This window comes from Bicyclus anynana, chromosome 11, assembly GCF_947172395.1.
Source record: "Bicyclus anynana chromosome 11, ilBicAnyn1.1, whole genome shotgun sequence".
Taxonomy (NCBI): Eukaryota; Metazoa; Arthropoda; class Insecta; order Lepidoptera; family Nymphalidae; genus Bicyclus; species Bicyclus anynana.
This window is the reverse complement of record NC_069093.1, coordinates 10,245,420-10,263,949: the sequence shown is the minus strand read 5'-3', so window position 1 is coordinate 10,263,949 and position 18,530 is coordinate 10,245,420. Positions and strand designations below refer to the sequence as shown.

General features: G+C 36.1%; 1 protein-coding gene across 1 annotated transcript in view; it reads left to right on the top strand.

Moving 5' to 3' along the window:
* Positions 1–4,360: 4,360 nt before the first annotated feature.
* The window catches only part of LOC112055878 (sodium-independent sulfate anion transporter), a 46,311-nt gene continuing 32,141 nt past the window's right edge, over positions 4,361–18,530 (top strand). Inside the window, exon 1 of the mRNA XM_052884402.1 lies at positions 4,361–4,618. The gene's annotated coding sequence lies outside the window, so the exon portion shown is untranslated. The remainder of the gene's footprint in view (positions 4,619–18,530) is intronic.

Sequence of the window (18,530 nt, the reverse complement as noted above, 5' to 3'; positions counted from 1 at the left end):
TGTTTAATAAAAGTAAATCAGGTATGTTACCTACTGGTATATAAAAATAATAGAAAAACACGGCACATATTAGATACACTGCATGAAATTTTATGAGCTATTGCCTACACGGATAAATCACGGGTAGGTACGAAATAGGGTGAACAAGTATTAACCCCGTTTCACTTTATGGCCAACGCAAGCTGGTGAAGTCGGCTAAATACAAACAAAATAAAGCTCGGACCACAATGAATCCGGCAAGGAATAGTAAACAAATAGAACCGAAATACGCAAGTTTCTTGGACCGTAAATAGGTTGGAATCGTTCAGATGATCGTCTCAGAAGAACTCCTCAAAGGCACGACCATGCGTGAATATTGACTTTACCTTAACAAATTACGTCCAGGTAAATTCATGTCTCAAAGGTGACCGGATTAGAACAAAGAGCAAACAGTGGATTATTTGGAAGTAATCAACCGTTTATATTTTTATTTTTATGAGGTCTTCCTTATAGGAAAACTCATGTCTGCGTGATCGAAATACTAGCCGATTCTCCGCGGTTTCACCCGACTAAAGGTCCGTTTATATCTACAGACATTCAGCGTGCCAGACGCGTGCCATGGCAGACATAATAATATTCTTTTATACAGTGTTTCAGACAGACGCAGACGTTGACCGCCACGGGCCCGGCCCGACCAATATTCGCGGAAAGAATATTTAATCAGTGCAGTTCATGTCTGTAGAGTCCTTTTCATAAAACCTGAACTAAAATTTACAGCACCTTACACAAACGACAATAAGACCGCCATTACCAAATGACAATGAGCGCCATTAGATATTAGCGACGCATCTGGGGAACTTCTTTCATGAAAAGATCTATATGTGTCTCTAGCTACCTGCTGTTCGGTATGAATAGACGGTGTCTGTGGGTGTCTGCCACGCTACTTGTCTGAGACGCACTGTGTCTGTAGATATAAACGGACGTTTACCCGGATTAAATATAGCCTACGACACTTACAAAAATCTGAATTTCTATTTTTAAAAGAATTTTCAAAATCGGTTTAGTAGATCCATAGATTAACCCCCACAATACCACAGACTTTACCTCTAATATTAGTATAGATGAGGAGATCTGCAGACGAACCAAAATCACCAACATAATCGTAACTACCCTAACGAGTCGAACAGCTGAAGTGGACATGAACAAACAGAGAATAACTTTTGTTTTTTTTTTAATGTAGAACCCTTATTACCTTTACTGCCAGATATTTTAATGAGTCCCTGGAATAATTAATTTCAATGTATTTATATCTAAATCTACCAAGTTACTTTAGGGAGATAAGAGTTCGTGGAACCTGTTTGTTTGTGAAAGACGTAGGTACCTATTTTAACTTATAGCGCAATGAAACAGACCTACAGTTCTTAAGGGCTGAGTAATTTACTAACTAATTTACTCTTCTAAATTACTCACTTGACTCCTAAATGGACGACCGGTCGCCCGTATGCGTTACGTGACATGTAAAAAATATAAAGTAAACTAAGGGCAATAGGCGAGCACAGTATCATGCTCCGCGCGATAGAGGAATATAAAGATTTTTTAAATAGCTCACAACGGTAGATTAAAACCGCATTCCCTGACTGTCGGCTTCTTTAACGCAGACGGGCTTTTCGATAAAATACTCGCGGGCAGCGAATGGTTAGATTACTTTTTTTTCACTAAGAATTTCGAGAATAACGATCACCGATTACGTCTAAATTAATTAATTTCCGTCACCTGTGGTCATTTGCAGTAGCAGGACACTGCAGCTTTTGAGTAAACACGCTGTATAGAGTTTTAATCATCCGCCTCATAGATAAACATAATTAAATTAATTGAAATATCACGGAAACTATTACAAAATTTATATATGTGGGTGGAAGAAACATTCTGTTAGCTACCTACCTGTAGTTGTTGAAACCCATTAATAAAGTGAGGAATTCGCTCACAATTTTTTTTATTAACTTCTATAGATATATAAAGAATATGTACCCTTTTGAATGCGAGTAGTTGCTAATGTAAATAAAGAAGAATTAAATAACTGTAGAAACACCTCAGATAAATATTTAAAAAACAAGTTGTTATTATCAAAGCGATAAATCCCACAAAGTAGTCAGGTGTCTCTATAAAATCGTTTCCTATCCAAATTTCCGCTGCAGTATGTAAGTACACTGCTTTAGGTGAAAACGTGACAGGCGTTTCAATTTTCGACTGATAGTAGCTAGTAGATAGGTGTATGTAAGCGCGTTGGAAGAAAGATACGGAGACGTGAGCATTAATATTACAAGGTACGAAATCTCGGGAAATATTACACTACGTCCTACCTACGTGCCAACCTACTCGCTCCAATAAATTAATGTTTTATCCGTTAGATAGGTATAATGAATACATATTCTGTAGGCTTACTCGTAGGTAAAATATCATAAAAGAATATTCTGTTTCCAAACTAGGATCTAACAAGATATTATTTATTTACCTAGTACGTACCTGTACTATACAATATATTATTCAAATATTTCATATGACTTTGAAACATTACCAATAGGTACTCCACTTTGCCCTCCCACCAGCAAATTACTGTTCCCAGAGAATAAAATGGTAACTGCCATTACACTAAACTTGTTTTAGTATTATTTCATTTTTGGGATCTATAGGTATTAAAACATCTTCTCAATTTTTTTCATAATCTTTATGCAGTTATTAACGAAGTTACAAAATATTACAATAGTATTCCAAGATATAGTCACTTGCATGAAGTTATGAGAATAAAATGGTAATATATTTATTGGTATATTTCTACTTCTTAGTACGTTAAACAACCATACAATTGTTTTCCGGTACTCAAAAAGACTTGATTATAATAAAATCAGTTTCTATTTTACTCTCGTTCAAAATCTTCCGGTCTGTGCGCGTAATTCATCATCATTTGCACTTGCACTAAAAGCGGTGCAGAATACAATATTGGATTCCTGTTAGACTGTACGGCGAATAAAATGATAATGGACATTATAATATGAAATTGAAAATACAATGATGATTTATTTTCAATATCATTTTTAATTTATGGTTTTATTATTTATCTAGGCTTTTGTCAATTAAGTTTAACAAAAGCTATAAAAATAATTTTCATTCGAGTTTTCACACTTCTATCTAAGTCCATTACTTTCCCAACAATCGCAAAAATTCCATTTTTTTATTTTTCCTGAATAATTAGCTTTTTGCAATTACAATGTTGTTCTCCGGAAACGGCAAAATGTGCAAATGAAAGGGCAAAAAGTGAACACGATAATAAAATATAAAGGTAAAAGTAGTTCAGTTCAGCGGGTCGAGATTGAACCCAGGACTTCATCGCCTTGCATCCTATTGGAGAGCAAGATATTGATTATACGATACTAAAATGGGAAAAATCACATTATCTACTTAGAGCTCACTTTGAAGCAGGTGCAGGGTCACTTAAAATTATTCTTTCCAAATTTGTATGTGACCTAATTCGAAATAAGAATAATTCCAATAAAAAAAATTCAAAATCGGACTACGTAATCAATAAAAGTTATAAGTGTTCCTAAACATAAAAAAATATATTATATACACGTCAAATTGGTATCCTTCTCTCTATCTTTCGTCGGATGAAAATAGATACAAGATTGTATTTTAGCATGTCTATTTATGTAACAACTTGTCTGGCTGTAGGTACTTGTGTAAAAACGCACGTGAATTAAATGCAATATTAATGTAAATTAAAATAAAAGGTCTATTTAAGTAATATACAAGATCAGTTTTAATTCAAAATTGTCAAACTTGCAAATATCAAATTCGCTTTTAGTTAGCCTCAAACTATTATAGCTAGCTATCAATAAAACCATGGATCATTTCTAAACACGACTGTCGACGTGACCGATCTCCTTTTGTTGACATTCAGTAAAATACTTGCATTGAATCATTTTAAATAATATAAGTATAGAGAACATGGAAACCGCTAAAGCTAACGCTTTTTATTACTTCCGTATTATTAAATAAATACTTGCGCCTGAGAATCGTTAATCGGTATTGACTACAATAACGGTCAATATTAATTTCTCAATTTCTCAATAACCGTCAATGACAATCCTCCGACAGCTGTAAGTTCGGCGAGCCGACGAGTGTGTGTGGAGCTTCGACACCTTAATTATCTATGTATATAAGGTGTGGAGTTTAAATTATTTGAGTGTGTTTGTGAAGCAAAGATTAGATTACTATAAGACGTGGCTGTACGGTGTAATACTTTAGTCTTTTCCCTACGGGAAATGATAAAGAAAAAAAATTTGATTACTTGTCAACTATCATTCTGACAGCACAATATTTTGACGTAAGTCAATGTGATGTGAACGAACTTTGAGACTTTGAGTTCGAGACAATTTTCTCGATGTTTTTTAAACCCAGAACAGCCAGTTTATTTCATTATTTATGTTCGGTTAAACGTGTGAATAAATATGAATCTTTCGGCTAGCATTACTTATTAACTTATGACGGTCACTGTGGTTATGTAGTGTGAAACGAATCAAAATACCTCTCCTTACGTGGTACTTCAAAGAGAAAGAAAAATCTCACACTTCAACAGAGCCTGGTAAACACTTTTTTATTTACTAACTTCAATAATCTTTAATTAAAAGTTAATAAGACGAACCTTTACTAACTGAAAAATTATTGTCTGCTTAGAAACTAGTACCAATGCATGACTATGTTGGGATGCAGTTCCTTATTTTTATTACCTTAGCGATATTTATGAAACTAACATATTGTTTATATTTGGAGATGATTTATTTGTTGTAAATCTAAATGTTTTGTATAAAACAGCTATAAATATAAAATACCTAATATTTACCTCATATTTATTGATCAAAATTTAAAAATGGAATGATTTTCTATGTATGTGTGTAACACCATATGTGTAACACTTGTAATGGCTTACAAGTAATTAAATTCTAACTAGATTTTATTAAATATCATACCATAATATTTTTTATTAAGTATATTTAAATGTAAAATAAGTACTTACCTGTTATTTTGCATTCCTAAGAATTTAAAATACTTTATTTTATTATGAGTAATGTTCTTACATAATTAAAATAAAATGTTATATGAAACTACAAATGAAGATGGAATTAAATGTAGCTACCAAGATTATTAGAATATAGTTATTTTTGTAATTTTTCAAGGTAAAGATTAATTTTATTTTATTTTATTTAGCTTTATTCCATCACAAATTCAGTCTTTTATCTCAACAGATGTTAAATGACAATGCAGTTTAAGATGCAGGCTTATTTTGGTACTAGTTTGTTGCACCTCAGACTGTAATGCTAAATCTCTTGCTTATACTTAAGTATTGGCCCGTAGGGTTGATTCATTGAATATTATCAACCCATATTCGGCTCACTACTGAGCTCGAGTCTTCTCTCAGACTGAGAGGGGTAAGGCCAATAGTCCACCATGCTGGCCCAATGCGGATTGGTGGACTTCATACACAGAGAATTAAGAAAATTCTCAGTTATGCAGCTTTTCTAGCAATGTTTTTCCTTCACTATTTGAGACACAAGATAATAAATTTGCTAAAATGATGGTTCGGTAACTATTTTTGAGTAAACTTTCAGTTGATTAATCTTTTTGAATGTCAATACTGCTAGCTGTTATTCACTACTTTGTTTCTGAATTCACTCTAGAAAGGAGTTCAATGGCTTTCATTTCCCTAAAGCAACTGAGTTAGAGAATATCTCAGCGGGCGCATTTGAATTCTAAACACAAAAGTCAAACAAAATCATGTTTCAGTTACATTTGATATTTATGCTCCAATAAGTAAACAGGTCTGTCTAATTGAATGATTACAACATGACAATTCAATTTTACAATAACATAGGTATGATTAGAAAAGGAATGGGATTTCCATTAAGTATTTTTCAGGTCAGGAATTAATCAGAAAATTATTTCAATATTTCAACATATTGCAATTAACTGCTAAGAAAAATCTATATAATATCTGTGTAATGCTTTGTAAGAATGAAATGTGTTTTTTATGTACCTTTAGTTCAATTTATAAGCTAAAATCCAGTTCAATTGCCTCCAAGCATCTCTCTTGATAAGAAATCAACTGATTATATTATTAAACAAAGCAATGCTGCTGCCAAACACCCAGAATCATAATATGCATGCTTTTCTCAGTTCAAAACTGTGAAAAGAATGCATTTCTCAGATCATGCACACTCGACTCCTTACAGCCACTTGTCTATGTGTTTATTTTGTTTTATAGCTTACAATTTGCTACAATGTCACCTATCTATATATATTAATATGAATTGCTGTTCATTAGTGTCGCTAAAACTCAAGAACGGCTGAATGGATTTATCTTATCTTGGGCTTGAAATGTTTGTAGAGATGGAGGTAGAGTAGGGATAGGGTAGGGGTAGAGTAGTGTAGAGTAGGGATAGAGAAGAAGTGCACATAACTCAAAGCGAAGTTTGATTAGGTCCGCTAGTATCTAATAAAAAAATTGTTTAAATGAATAAACAAAAAGGTTATGATCAAAAGGATGTATTAATTTATGTATGCTGCTGATCACAAAGAAGAAACCCAGTCACCATACAAACTTGGGCCCAAATTATACTATTGATACAGAGCTGTTAATTAGCCAGTAATTAGGACAATTAAGGAGAACATATGAGGCCCATTTTCAAAGAAATCTATATTTGCCTAATCAGTTAAATTACTTGTTACAGGTGGGCAATAATTTGTATCCCAGACAGTTTTATTAAGGAATTGACATTATCTTGACACATCTAATCAAATTGAGCTAATATTACATTTGACAGTGACATCTCATTAATTGATTGACTTTGACATTGACAGCCCGTGTTTGCAAAGACAACTGACAATCAGTGAAACACACATCATAATAAATCACTATGATAGGCATTCTCAAAGCTAGATTGGTGTAAAAATAATGAAAACAGCTTATTTTCCCTTTTGGCGTATATTATTTTGGCTAAGATTCTAATGGAGTAATCTTGTAAAATATGCATAGTTTTTATTCTACATTTTTCATTTCTGTATTATTTTCAAAAATAGGCCCAATTTCGAACATCTCCTTCCATAAGACGATCCAACAGCATTACATAATTATTAGACCTGGAAGTATACACAATAAATAATTTTTGTTCTCTTAATAATTTGATTATATTTTAAGGTTTTCAATGTACTTGGTTCATATTTCTAATTTTATGTTAATAATACATAAAATTAGAAATATGAAGCAATTAACTTATACCTACTCCTATTATTCATTTTATAATTTTCGAAACTGTATAGAATTTAAAAATGGAATATTTAACATTTATGTTAGCGTGATTTTGTCTTCCTAATAGCAGTAGAGTCACAAAAAAAAATAGATATTTGTTTGAATTCTTATTAGTCTGTGTAACATGCAACGTATGACACTAGCAAGTTTTTAAGCTTCAAACCTTTCAAGGGCATTCTTTACAATCAATCTATTCAACTGAATCGACAATAACATCCATCTGTATACATACTGCCATCACGACAATATAGAGTTTACATAACATTCATTATCTTTGGCTTATTTTAATGGCAAACTGCAAGGCTCTTATACTTAGGTATTATTATATACTTATACTTCTATTACTTGGGTATTAGTTACCTACTTAAATAGAAGACGGGATTTGGAGTTTACACTCGCCACGCTGTTTCAGTGCGGGTTGGCGGTCTTAGGGTAATAATATTGAAGTGATAACTTCTTATGGGAGTATAAACCGGTTTGTTACGCGTTACGCCACCGCTCCCTTCCCTTTTTCTCACGCATATGGCAGCAGTTTTAAGTTATCACTTTTTTGCTCAGGAAGAATCCCCTCGATATTAACAGACTCTCTAACTCTGACGTACCCGAGTTGTCCCATCTCTGGGCTGCTACATAAAGTGTCTTCGAGGATAAACTGTAATTTTCAACTTACCGCACTTACTTAAATCATAATGTACTATTTCAAAATCGTTTCGGCAGATCCCCTACAACCTCACAAACATCACTTTTTTATTAGTATAGATATCAGCTTTCTATAATCTTCCTTAAGTTCGTACTTCGTTAAACGTGTTATAATAATAATAATAACAATAATAATAATACTTTTATTTCAAACTTCAATAGGCTCATAGTTATGTTAGTAAAAATACAATGTGTTAGTAACTTATAAACTACTTAAGTATAGTAATATAACTTATTCTATTTCTAGTACTCGTAATATGTGTGTCACTGCCGCTCCAATCCATTTGACATGGAACAGCATTCACATATTTACAGTCCAACCTGCTCGCAATCATTGCTAGAATGCTGTTGGTGCCGCCCCGCACCCTGCGCACCAAGGATCCACAACGTTTGCGCATTGTGGCGTAAAAAACAGTCAACACGCGCATCCGCGAACATCCCCGATGCGCTACAAAAGCGGGGCAACCCCATCAGCACCCTGAATGCGTTGTTATATTGTACACGGAGAGCGTTATAAGATTTTTGAGAGTATTTGGCCCACAGGCTGCACGTGTAGAAACTAGTGCAGTATGCTCTGAACAACGTAATTTTAACGGCATATGAACACCGCGCAAACCTGTGAGCCAGCATATTTGCTCTTACTGATAACGCTCTCCGTTCTCTCTCGATGTCAGTGTCGTCTCTAAGGTCAGGGGTCAACATGTGTCCGAGGTACTTGACTTTATTCACTCTCTCTAATGCTACGCGATTCAGCGAGATAGGTGGAAGGGTTAGATTTTTAGATGTTTTACCCTCTGCCTCAAAGACCATCACTACACTCTTTTTAGTGTTATAGGCTATGCGGACTACAGACAGTCGAACTGTCTAGTTAAATTGTCCGTTTGCAGGCAAATCTGAAAACTACGATTTCTTTAACGATTTTGATTGAAATGCCGATAAGGTAAAACTGTACAGTAAAAACCTACCTACGCTCAATTTAATGGAACAATTTAAATGAATAAAAAAAACGAGGGTCGGTAGTCTGATCATTTCAAAAAAGGGGCCCAAAAATCAGTTATAGGACCCCTGGTTTAGGCCCATTTAGCCGCGTTACAAACACTTGTCCACTTTCCTGTATCCATAACTCCACGGCTGAGTAACTATATTGTTATGAGCGTAATTCGCTGTGAATGCCGTGATAAGATGCCCCGACGGCTTATGCAGCAGTTATTCGCTAATTAATTCTCGTCCTGCGCAGTTATATGGGATACCTAAGCACTAATCTTGGCTTACCGTATTACTTCACTGGCTCAAAGCCAGGCACTGTCATAGCCAGTCACGAACGTTAATTTGCAATGTGATTGAATATCTCCAACACCCAAAGGACTCCAACTATATTACTGTAGCAGTACCATACATATTGAAACTCAAAGTCGCCTGGTCAATTCATGTTTGTTTGAACTTATCTCAAAAAATGGTGTGCGGATTTTCATATGGTTTTCACGGATAAATAGAGTTATTTTTATATCTCTCTCCAGTCAGTCCCTCATGACTGAGGATCGTGACCATCTTGGCGAGTCACCTTTTGGTAAACAATGCTTCTCCATCGAGTACGGTCGCTGGCCATTTACCGTAAAAGGTGCGGGCTCCTGTTTCTTTGAGAAGATCCGACCACCGGGTTGAAGATCTTCCTCGTGGCCGTTTGCCTTCAACATTTCCCACCACAATATTTTTTCCAAGATGTCGTTACCACGACGTGTTATATGTCCAAAATAACTGAGGATTAGCTGCAGACAGATGTTTGAGAGACGTGGTTTAATTTGAAGCTGTGAAAGAGTTGATACATTTGTACGTTTAACAGTCCACGGTTTACGTAACATTCGCTTCCAACACCACATCTCTTACGCATCAATTCTTTGTCTTTCTCTAGCGTGAATAGTCCACGTCTCTACACCATAAAGAAAAATCGGAAAAATAAGTGCCTGGACGTGTTTTGGTTCTATTTGCGATTTTTATCTTTAAATAAAAGCAAAAAGGTCATTACGAAATATCAAAAACCGTTTGACGTACAAAAAGAAAATTTAGCAGGGATGTATTTCTTACTCGTATGTAGACATCCGCTAAAAACGGATTTTCGAGAGTCTGAATAAGGAGGTCCAAGAGTGGACGAAGTCGCGGGCGTCCGCTACTTAATCTATAATTGTAATTGTTGTTAAATGTAGTGTGTGCACTTCATAGATGCATAAATGCACTGAATACACGATTCTTTACGAATCTGTATAAAAATTCTTGATATTATTTCCAAGGCGTTATAATAAATGGCTTTTAAAAATGTTGTCGCTTAATAACGATTGTGATTTATCTTGATCGTCACTTGAAATTAATTTTGTTGTTCACTTAATGCCCGGCGCTGGGTTCCGATAACGTTGACGGATCGGGGATCGGACGGCCCGAATTGATGAACGTAGTACGTGCCGTGCCACGCGACGCCTGTTTGATGTATCGGTGACTTGTAGTCGGCGGACTATCAAGGGTCTCAGACGACGAACACACACTGAAGACATGTCGGTCGACAAAATGTTGATACGTCTGGACTTTTGAGGAATGCCCAAAACTGCACTTTCAGGATTCACGATCACTCAACGATTCTTGACACTTGTAGCTTTAGAGCGCCTGTAGACTTCCGTTTTTCTTTCACCGGAGATCTGACCGTGTTTTTACCGGATTCGCGGTGGTGTATGTCTTATAATGAATGTGTATACATGCACCGGACATCGGTCCGGTCAATATAAACCATACATCACCGCGAAACTGGTCCGATTTCCGGTGGAAAAAACGGAAGTATACAAGCGCTCTTAGATTCAAGTTAATGATTAAAAAATTTTATTATCACTATTATCTCACAGAAATTTAAATTTAATACCAAAACGAGAAGTTTCTAATTTGGTCCTTATGTTTTGTTATTTTATCTTGTACATATCAAGTGAAATCGGAAGCCGTGATAGCCCAGTGGATATAACCTCTGCCTCCGATTTCGGAGGTCGTGGGTTCGAATCCGGTCCGGGGCATGCACCTCCAACATTTCAGTTGTGTGCATTTTAAGAAATTAAATATCACGTGTCTCTATCGGTGAAGGAAAACATCGTGAGGAAACCTGCATACCAGAGAATTATCTTAATTATCTGCGTATGTGAAGTCTGCCAATCCGCATTGGGCCAGCGTGGTGGACTATTGGCCTTACCCCTCTCATTCTGAGAAGAGACTCGAGCTCAGCAGTGAGCCGAATATGGGTTGATGACGCGTAAGTGAAATCTAGATACTCCTTTTCACTGTTGAAAACCCACATTATTATAATATGTCCAGCGCAAGACCGTTTCTACATCAATGCTTAAAACCTCAAGTTTTTCAATACTGGCAAAGTTAGAAAAACAAAAATTCTGTGGACTTACCCACATTGTGCTTAGTAAATCACAAGTGTATACGAAATAAGAAGTATAAAAATCAAAGACGTCAGAAACGCAGCTAGTGTGGGGCACATACCGTAATTGTTATAGAAAAAGCCAAGAGTGACCCCTGAAAATGTGCACCATAATGGACATCGAAAGGCTCGACGAATAATACGGTACGTAAAATATAAGACGACAGAAATGTTGCTAGTGTGATCTTATACGCACATACCGCAATTGTTTTGGAAAAAATCAGGAGCGACCCCTGAAAATATGCACCATAATCGGCATCGACAGGTGTATCAATAATACGGTGCGTAAAATATAAGACGACAGAAATGTCGCTAGTGTGGTCGTTTATGTATATACCGTAATTTGTTATAGAAAAAGTCAGGCTCGACCCCTCACCCCTGCAGATGTGCACCATCATCGACACCGATAGGCTCGATCTCGCATAGGTCGGAGAGGGCAATTTCTCATTCCCCCGAATTAGTCCCCTGGAATTCCTGGTAAATTATTTCGTGATTGGAAACTGGAACTTTATCAATCGAGATAACTTGTATTTTGTATTCGGCGTGCGGATTTTGTTCATTTTACTTAAAAGTATAAATGGTATTGTGCACAAAAATTCGGATAATTCTGATAATGCTACTTTAAACTTCATAAAAAAATAATGAATGCCTCTAAGTTTACTTATTACTAGCCGTGCCCCGCAGGATTCGCTAATGTAGGCCTCGTTCCTGAACGAATATCGAAATAAAAATTAGTCTAAGTTACTAATTATAATCATCATCACCAGTGGTATCCCCTTTATTTTACTGAAAGTCCTGTCACATTCGGATCAGTTGTTGTGCGGGCTATAGACCTGCAGTTTTGTGCAGTTATACCTAACTGTACAGTCGAACTGTTCAGATAAAACGTCCGAGTTTGTGAAGGTAAAACTGGACAGTTATTTCTAATTACATGAAACTGTACAGTTAAAACTGAAGGTCTGTAAAGAGATATGAGTGGGTACTTCAATTCAGTTTGGAATACTTAGAGTTGAATGTATAATCAACAGAATAAAACACCTGGATATATTCCTTTTTGCAGACTTTATTTTAATTGCAACAATTGAAAGGCGGTGCTAAGCCGTTTCTGACAGGACCACATGCAACAGCACTGTCTAAAAACCCAAATCCTTATAACATTCTTGCATAGCTTGAATTACCTAATACATCACCGCCTTCATACTGATCAGCAGGTAGAACATAATAATAGTATCATGTTAATTTACGCTTTTTAGTTCAGTGGGTTTTTAGGTTTGAAGTTGGTTGTATTTTTTATATGTTTTAGAGTAATATATTAGAGGTGTTGGCTTAATGTAAGAAATCCTTCAACACGACATAGCTAATAAGTAATAACGTGTCGAGCTGGCATTTCATGTAACAAATCGTTGGCTCGTAATCGACGCGCCGCGTTGCCAGCAATTTGTTCTTGCTAAAATATTTTTTGTTCGGCGCTTATTTGCTGTTGAGGCTTATTAGAGACATCAATAAGACATTACACTTGCTACGAAATAAACATCATTATTTACTTAGTATGTAATGAAGGTAGCCGTGATACCTCTGCCTCCCTTTCCGGAGGGTGTGGGTTTGAATCCGGTCCGGGGCATCTCCAACTTTTCAGTTGTGTTGCATTTTAAGAAATTAAATATCACGTGTCTCAAACGGTGAAGGAAAACATCGTGAGGAAACCTGCATAACAGAGAATTTTCTCAATTCTCTGCGTGTGTGTAGTCTGCCAATTCGCATTGGGCCAGCGTGGTGGACTATTGGCCTAACCCCTCTCATTCTGAGAGGAGACTCGAGCTCAGCAGTGAGCCGAATATGGGTTAATAATGGTGATGATTATGACATAGCTTAATTGTCCACGCAAACAGTGGAGCAATAAAAGAGAAATGCCTTGCAATAAGTGGCATAACCTAGAAAGAGGCCCTAACTCAGTTTTTGCCACAAAAAAAAAATATAGACATCATACTATATTTGAACGCATTTTAACGCCCGTTAAAAAATCGCTCGTGCGAGTGTGGGCTTATGCTGCATTGTATGGGCAAGCTCAGTGTCTAAGTTTCGTTAGAACTTTACTTTTCACTTATTCAAATGTAACCCGTGCTACAGATGTACAGTTTCATTTTTAACCGACTTCCAAAAAGGAGGAGGTTCTACGTTCGGCTGTATGTATGTTTTTTTTTTTTTTTTTTTTTATGTATGTCCAGCGATAATTCCGTCAATTATGGACCGATTTTGAAAATTCTTTTTTGTTTTGTAGGGTTTACTTCCAGGGTGGTCCCATTTTTTTCATGTCAGGATCTGATGATGGCATCCTGGAGAAATTGAGGGGAACTTTCGAAAGTTGTAGAGACGGCTAGTACGTTTGTTAGTGTTTCCATAAGGTATTTTAAACCACTACAATTTTATGAACGTTTGGAGTTGGTCTGATGATGGAGCCGAAACACAAACGATGGAACTCGTCAAGGATTTACAGCAGTCACCTTTTGTTTGGGCTTGATTAATTTGTATTGATGAGTACTTTCCACCTATATGGGTTGTGACTGTATTAAGGGTCTGGTGATGAAGACGAGGGACAGTGAAGAGAACTCCTCGACGGTTCACAGTAGCTACCTTGTGTTTGGACTTGATAAATTTGTATTGATGAGAACTTACCACCTAGACGGATTGTGACTGTATTAAGGGTCTGGTGATGAAGACGAGGGACAGTGAAGAGAACTCCTCGACGGTTCACAGTAGCTACCGTGTGTTTGGACTTGATAAATTTGTATTGATGAGAACTTACCACCTAGACGGATTGTGACTGTATTAAGGGTCTGGTGATGGAGACGAGGGACAGTGAAGAGAACTCCTCGACGGTTCACAGTAGCTACCTTGTGTTTGGACTTGATAAATGTGTATTGATGAGAACTTTCCACCTAGATGGATTGCGACTGTATTAAGGGTCTGGTGATGAAGACGAAGCACAGTGAAGAGAACTCCTCGACGGCTCACAGTAGCTACCTTGTGTTTGGACTTGATAATTTTGAATTGATAAGAACTTTCCACTTAGATAGGTTGTGACTGTACACACGCAGTGGGTATGCTAATACTAAAAATAAAAAAATAAAAATTTTAATAAAAAAAATTCAACCGACTTCCAACTCAAAATATAACTTTAACTAAAAAGCAAAAAATAACATCCTACCTATGTGCTACCTTCTGATCAGTTTGAAGGCGGTGCCAAGCCATTGTCGTGTTTTAATTAAAGCTGTTTCTGGAATAACAACAGAAACTTTGTAGTTTAAACGTATTTAATTAAAACATCACTGGCTTGGCACCGCCTTCCAACTGATCAGAAGGTAGCACATAGGTAGGATGTTATTTTTTGCTTTTTAGTTAAAGTTATATTTTGAGTTGGAAGTCGGTTGAATTTTTTTTATTAAAATTTTTTAGCTGAACATTCGAACTATTCAGTTAAATCGTACGTGTGTGTCAGTTTTAACTGTACAGTAATTTGAAAGACTCATAAGAAAGTAATGGAAATCTGAAAAATAGCATATCATAATTGCCTTATTGCCTCTATATCTGTACTAATATTATAAAGCTGAAGAGTTTGTTTTCTTGAACGCGCTAATCTCGGAAACTGCTCGTCCGATTTGAAAAATTCTTTAAGTGTTAGATAGCCCATTGATCGAGGAAGGCGTAGGCTATGTATTATCCCCGTATTTCTTCGGGAACGAGAACCACGCGGGTGAATCCGCGCGGCGTCAGCTATATATTATATATTTCATGTAAATAAATGCATTACTATCTTAATTGCAAAAAAGTACAAACAATAACTTATTTATTTTACTTCACGTTTGGTTATCTAAAATACTTACAGATATTTAAAACAGCCATGAATTTTTTAATTGGCATTTAATGTTAATTACTTAGTGATTAAATACAACGTTCAATGCACTTCAAAAAAAACTTTCTAAATCATATCTACTGAATTACGTGTTTTGTATTACAAATACGTATAACAAATTACGAATACACAATTAACCGCATTTTTTTTTTTTTTCATTTATTTACCAAAAAACAAAAGCATTAACATTAGAGAAGTATCACCTAAGCTATATATCTTCAAATCTGCAGTACTCTTAGGAATGTGGGCAGTGAAAAAATTCTAAACCATACAAAAAAAAAATCTAACCAATAACCATATATAGATATTTCTTTTAAATATTAAATAAATTTTTACATATAGGTTTTACAGTTGTACGACGTTATATCGACGCAAAATCTATTAAACTTGTAATAATTGTAAATGTAAATTTACAGCTATTAAATTATTTTATTTTGAACCGTTTTCTGAATTATAAGTTCGACCGTCACTTATAGAACGATAGCCTGTGTAGCCAGACCTTCACCATATTTTATATAGGTTGAATGTTTGTCATAATATGCTTTTACGATAGGTAAGTAAGGTAAGAGTTTGAACCATAGCAGTTTGGGAGCATTTCTACCACAGAACAGATGCTGAGATAAGTGACATCCTTTTGTTGTTTCCAGTCGACTCGCACGAAACGTTTTACATGGACAGTTCTAATAAGAACAGCGAAAATGTGGAATACTCTTTACCGTACCCGGCTTCTGTGTTTGATAACAGATGATTTGTGCACCTTCAAGGCAAGAGTGAGTTGGCATCTTCTAGGTGCTTTCATCTAGGCCTCATCGTTGCTTTTCACCATTCATGATTGTAGTCAAACGCTATTCTGATTTTAAAAAAGGTTTCTAGTGTTCAGACTCTTGACCGTATAAATACGAAACATTTTTAACTTCCCGCTAGTTACCTAGTATTAAGTAGGGAAGATATTGACTTTGACAAACTTTCAACTTTTATAAAATGAGGCAGGTCGGACTACCACAGGCTCTGGGTCCATTAATTACAGACTTCATTACGAGAATGTCAACGAATAAAACGCAGTAATAATTGTTTTATTAAGATCACGGTTATATTCGTGACAATCGCTTGGAATTCTAGTTTGCAATCTAGTTCTATAAAATAAGAGTACTAAGTCGCAGTATATTATGATTTTATAATATTAGTCAGGGATCCGTATAACATTTTTTACAACTGATTACTATCAACTTAATTTTTCGTGAGTAGCTTCATCCCGATGAGACGTACGTCAACTTATTTATTTACGAAAATTCTTAATTCTAGTAGCTAACTGAGTTTCATCATCGTCATCATTATCAACCCATATTCGACTCACTGCTGAGCTCGAGTCTCCTCTCAAAATGAGAGGGGTTAGGCCAATAGTCCACCAGGCTGGGCCAATGCGGATTGGCAGACTTCACACACGCAGAGAATTAAGAAAATTCTCTAGTAGGTATGCAGGTTTCCTCACGATGTTTTCCATCACCGTTTGAGACACGTGATATTTTTAACTGAGTTTACCAGGAAATAAAAAATTCTGAGCGTCAGAACGAAATAATGTGCCACGCAATTTGTTAAGTTGTATAAACTATTAATTAAGCAACAGTAATAAATAGCTGAAAGTGATATTCGAAGTTGCGATGGACCTCCAATGATGGACTGATGACATCAAGCAGGTTACAGGGAGCCACTGGATACAAGCAGCTAGGACTGCGGTTATTGGAAGTCCTTCATAAACATCATCATCATCATCTCAGACGATAGACGTCCACTGCAGGACATAGGCCTTTTGTAGGGACTTCCAAACATTACGATCCTGAGCCGCCTGCAATTAGCGAATACCTGCGACTTGCTCGACGTTCTTACAAAAGGTATATGTCCAGCAGAGGAAGACTATCGGCTGATAATGATGACATTTTTATGCTGTACTAGCTGACGTTGCGCAGTTTCACCCACGTGGTTCCCGTTCCCGTAAGAATACGGGAACGGGATAATGGGCTATCTAACAGTGAAAGAATTTTTCGTATCGGACCAGTAGTTCCTGAAATTAGCGCGTTCAATCAAACAAACAAACAAACTCTTCAGGTTTATTATAATTACTTTTATTTATTATACCGCTTATCATTCAATCAAGGTTAAAAACCGCGGTTCACACAATGTAAATTATCTCGGTTTTGAAACAGATGTAAACAAATAGTCAAAGTGAAGTGGGTCCGTTATGTTGACTATTCTATTTATTTGTCAAGGTTATATTTTTATTGTTAGCGCACGAGCCTTTGAGATAACAGAATTTACATGAATGTGGATTAAACGAATTCATGTTATCGGCATACAATGGATTTACGATAAAAGAATACAAATATTAGTTAGGTTAGTTATTTGATTTAAAGCATAGCCAAGTGATTAAACATTGACAGATTACTCACTATACTTAACGTGCTTCTTGAGGCATGAGGGTGACAAGACCAACTTCCCAACCACGGGCTGAAAATTTCTCACTATTTGTAGCCCATCCAGGGATCGACCCCAGAACCTCGCGATCTAAAGCCACAAGCTAACCACTAGACCAAAGAAGCAGTTACATAATACTCATAAGTGCACGCACACATAAAAGGATATCTAGTATAGCAAAATATGTGTAGCTTAATTTGCTACATCAATGACCATTAACAAGCTTCAATATGACACTGAACAATGTGCGTTGCATCAATTACTGCCTATTCAGCTCGCGTGCCACTAGTTATTTCACTTTAGTGATTTCGACTGTACCGCAACTTTGTTTTTGCAGCAATTGCCATGATGTTTTCGTAACGAATTAACTTACGTTGAGATTAGGGAAGAGCTTCCACTTATGCCGAGCATAACGACGAAACGACGTTCTTGCGAATGTTTTCTTACCTCATCGGTTTGCTTTTCGTTACTATATAACGCCTCATACAGTAAAATATATTATCAAGTTTGCGTCGGTAGGGTTGCGAAAAAAAAATCGAAATAGTGTTATGGTTTCGATATTTTTGGAGTTTATTCCTTAAGACTCGATTTTTCATAAATATGACCCCGGTATGAAAAAAATATAGACAGTAAAATTCGATGAACGAATTTTGAAC